Consider the following 4,684-nt stretch of genomic DNA (forward strand, 5'->3'; position numbering starts at 1 on the left):
GGACCCCTGGCATCTATTAAGACTTAGCTGGAGGTGCTGTGCAGGGCCCTAGGGACAGGTGTCTCCTTCTCAGTCTTTCAGTGTGGTAGTGAGGGTTATGGAAGTTTATCAAGCACAGTGTTTGACACAGAGAACATTTCCAATTAATGTGGGCTGTTGTAATTATTCCACGGACACCCCTCTTTCCCTCCAACCATTCCCTGTCTCAATGTTCCCTCTCTGTGGGGCCCTAAGTGCCTTCTTAGCTCATTCCTGGCTCTCAGCAGTCTTCCCCAGCCTCCCAAACTCCGCCATGCTGCAGCCTTCGTCTGGGGAGGACCGGCCAGAGCGCCTGGGCTCAGAGCTCAAAGTGAAGAAAAGGCCTTCCCCTCCGGGCCCCTCAGCTCCACCTCTTCTCACCCACCTCCCTTTAAAAAACACCTCCACTCATTACACAGCCCGGCAGCCAGGCCCTGGCTAAAGCCCCAGCTAAAGGCAGCAATTAGATCGTTAGCACCAGCCCCCACCCACCTGCTTGGAGCCCCTCAAACACGTTTTAATTATAATCCCTTAATCTCTCTCAGATGGCAGGGCTGGCTGTAGGGCTTTTGCCCTACACAGCCCCTTTCCCTCCCTTCTCTCCCCAATTAAGGGGTCTTCTTGCAGAGAACCCCTTTCCCAGCTAAAGGCCTCTCAGCCTGGGAGGAGCAAGAGCCCTTGCTCTGTCTCCTTCTCTGCAGGGAGTGGCCGTGCTGGTCCACCTGGAGGTTTCTCCATGCAGGGCTGAAAGTCCCGGCCTGCTGTGTGCTGGGCTGGGCACCATAGCTGGGATGCCTGGGGACCGTTTGTCTTCCCCCCTGGGTGACCTCTTGTCCTGCTTTCTCTGTGTTCTCTGGGAAGCGTCTCCTCCTGGACCTTTCACAATGACTTCTACTTTCCTGTCAACCCACCCAGGCCACCCTGTCTGGCCACCCTTCCAGGAGCTCCCGGGTTCTGTCGAAGGTGGAATCGAGGCCAGAGCCCTGGCAGGATGTCATCCTGGTGGCAGCCCTGTATTGACCTCTGGCTGACCTCAGCAGAGCCCAGCCTTGCCTTCCTGCCCCTCAGGCCCACTCAGGGCCCTGGCACCCATAGCCACATAGGGGCTGGCAGAACACGGGGCCTGTCTGTACCGTCCGTGTCCCTGGAGCTTCGAGCAGAGCAGGGCAGAGGCAGAGGCAGAGGGAGGGACAAGATGACCCAGCATGTGGCCCTGTCTGAAGCTGAGCCTGGATGAAGCTCTTTCCTGGGAAAGTTCTGTCACTAATTGACTTGCAAATGCCTTGTTTGTCCCCAGATTCATAATTAGTGCTAAGGATTTCTAGGGCCCCATCCTGGAGGGGCTTTTTTGGGGGCAGCCTGTTCCTCTCCCCTCTCTGAGGTCGGCCTGGCTGGGGGTGGGCAGAGCCGGGCACCGGTGCCCAGCTGCCGTCCGGCGTTCCCACGGCTCTGGTGCCAGCGTGTGAAAGGCGAGGTGCGGGGGGTGTGGGGGCCAGGGCTCCCCGCCATCCTTCAGCCGGGACCACGGCCAAAGCCCCGAGGCTCCAGGAAACGACAGAGCTGGGGAGCAGGCTGTGGCAGCGGGTGGGGGCTGGCTGGCACCCCCAGGAAGGAGAGCCCAGCCGGTGCCGGGGGCTGGCATCAGCCGAGCCTCCGGCACGATGAATGGACCAACAAGGGGCCTCTCTTCCCCATGGCCTCTCCACAAAGGCCTTGGCTTCGCCATTGGATGTGGGGGGCCGGGGGGCCACCGGAGGAAGAGCAGAGGCTATTTTCAAAGAGCCCCCCACCCCCAGCCTTGTACTCCTAGGAAGGGGCGCTGGTCTTGGGTCCCAGGGCCCTGGGTTCAGGCCCAGCCTCGACTTGGATCTGCCGAGTGAGGGGACAACTTTCCCAACCTCTCTGGGTCTCAGTTTCCCCCACTGGATCATCCCTGGCATTTTCCCAGCCTTAATGTCTCCCTCTCAGTTTCTTTCCACCCAGTTCTCCCCAGGAGCCTCACCCAACACTCCACAGACGGTTCTCAGCTCTCTGCAGGACCTGCCTGGGCCTGAGACCCAACCAGACCTCCCCTCAGGATGCTGCAGGCCCCTTGTCGGGGCACAGCCCTCCAACCCCCAAGGCCTACCATCTCCCCTCAGGTCAGGAAGAGCTGTTCCAGACTCTAGGAAGGAGTAGGAAGGTTCTGAGCTGTGGCTACTGCCAAGGAGTCCACAGGCCAGGCCCTGCCACTTGCAAACTGTGTAACCTGGACGAGTCTCTCGGTCTCTCTAGGCCTTGTCTGTGAAAACCTCACAGGGTCCTGATCAGGATCTGGTGAGAGCATGAGTGGAAGGCACTCTGGCAAGTAGTGGGTGCTCAGTGGAGGTTCCCTTCCTCTTCTCTTCCCCCGCCTCCCGCTCCAAGCTTTCTGTCACTTTGTCTGTGTTTTCCTGTGCCTGAGCTCTTCTTTCTTGGTCCACCCCTATCGTTTTTGCCTGTCCCTCCCAGCAGTCCCTCTATAGTTCCTATTTCATCTCCAGTTTCTTTCTCAGAACTGGCCATTTTTCTTTGGTAAGTCCTTCCTGCAGTCTAACCTTCTATTGCAGGTTGCCCCTCCCCAGGCCTGGCCTCTTCCCAGGCTGCCCTGCAGCTGGAGCCCTGAGGGAAAGGGGAGGGGGTGGGCTCTATGGTAACCCTGAGAAGAGAATGCCCTCTCCTCATCTGCGTACAGACGGCTCATTTGCATACAGACAGGCCTCATCTGCATATGCTCAGTGGGACTCTGAGAGCACATTCCAAAGTGTCCGGCCTGGGTCCTGGCATCTCTGTCAAGGGAAAGGCCCCTCTCCACCCCTTCTGCCCCTGTCTGGGTCTGGGTCTTTCTGCTTCCAAAAGGCAGCCCACCCTCTGTCTCTCTTCTCCTGCCTGCTGTTGCCCCTGCCCGATCTCCTCCTGCCTGTCCCAGCTCCTTCACTCAGGAGCCTCCCCTCTCCAAGCAGGAGGCCTTAGTGGAGGCAGAGGGCTGGCCACAGGGACTGGCTGACTCTCCCTGCCTAGGTCCCCCGACACCCAGAGGGTAAATGGGGCCATGAAGATTAATGCTCAGGCTCCAGGGGCAGGAGGTGGGCAGGTCCGGAGAAGCTTCCTCTGGGCTGACTCACCCCAAGCCAGACCCTGCCTCCCCAGAGACCAACCCCTGAGGCCACAATGGGTCCTGGCAAGGCCAAGCAGTGGAAGGGCCCGAAAAGAGGCTGGGAAGCTCAGAAGCACTCCAATGGCCCGGTGAGCCTGGGTTCAGCCCTGAGGTATACCAGACTGTGATGCAGAAGGAACTGCTTCCTCCTTCCCGCAGCATCCTAGGCCTCAATCAGTTCTCCAAGTCCCTGTCCTTGTGGGGACCTGGGGCTTCTGGGTATGTAGGCTGGGGGAGCCTGGAATTCTTCTCTTGATGGGCCTCTACCATGCTAAGGACTTGGGACATAGCCCTTCCCCTCTCTGACCTGTAAAATGAGGAACTGGGCTCGACCTGGTGGCTCTTAACGTGAGCCTTCTTCCTGGAAACAGTGCCCAGGTGCCCAGCCACCATTCCATGTGCAATTTTAGTAGATGTAAGGACCCTCCGAGGTCCAGCTTGACCTCAGGCTAGCAGCCCTGGTCTAGGGAGCTAAAAAGGCTGTGGTCAGGGTTGAAAGGGAAGGGGAGGGTATATACATATGTGCTTGGATGGAGTATACATATGGAGTACCTCAGGGAGGACACCGGTATCAGTGGAGAGGAGGTGGGTGGCTGGCGACAAGGGTAGGAAGGAGATATACTTTCTCTTCTGTGCTGTTAGAATTGTGTCATGTGTATTATCTTAACCTTTTCTATTTAGAAAAATTCTAGTATTCAAACTATAGTTCCATGGAGGGATTGTGGCTAGATGGTGGAATGACTTTCTGGAAGGTGATGGAGAGTTTACATGGTGCTGGCAGTCTGGGCTCTGCTAACGGCCGAGCGGGCACTCTCCAGAGTGAGAAGGGGCCTCGCTTTGTGGGGAGCATGTTGGAGACAGATGTGTTATGGGAAAAATGGAGTTAAGAGCAGTTCCAGGTTCTTACTGTGGCTTCCCTGCCCCCTTAAGGTCTCTCTCAGGTCTTGTTATTGCTAGAAAATCCTACCTGCTGCCTAACCTGAATTCCTCTTAGTGGTTCTAATCATTCCCTTCTATCTCCACTGGGGGTAGACAGAGAGGTAGCAGGAGTGGGTGGCCCTATGGGGCAGGGGTTCTCCTCCTATGTGGTCTGTCCAAACTCATGAAGACATTTCTGAGGGAGGATCCTTTTGTGGAGGAGACAGAGAGCCACCCAGTGACCTCCTGCACAGGCAGTCTGGGGTAGCATCATCACCCTCTCCCGTTCTCTTGGTCCTTGGGATGGAACTTAGCTGTTCCTTAGCTGAGGGCAGCAGCACATGGCTGAGCTGGACCTGACCAGATCACGGATGGAGTTCTCAGGAGCCTTGGGGTGGCTGAGAGAGGTAGAAGGATCCAAGATGTTCATTCGCCATGCCCAGCCCCACCGGGCGGGAGTGGTGGTTGTAGTGAGGCTTCCATATCATTGGTCTCTGTTAGGGGTCCAGTATCACCTCCCCCCCATTCAGTCCCTCCCCTTGAACTCTGCCCAGGTACAGCCACTACCATCAC

Source organism: Microcebus murinus, chromosome 2 (assembly GCF_040939455.1).
Source record: "Microcebus murinus isolate Inina chromosome 2, M.murinus_Inina_mat1.0, whole genome shotgun sequence".
In the NCBI taxonomy this organism is placed as follows: domain Eukaryota; kingdom Metazoa; phylum Chordata; class Mammalia; order Primates; family Cheirogaleidae; genus Microcebus; species Microcebus murinus.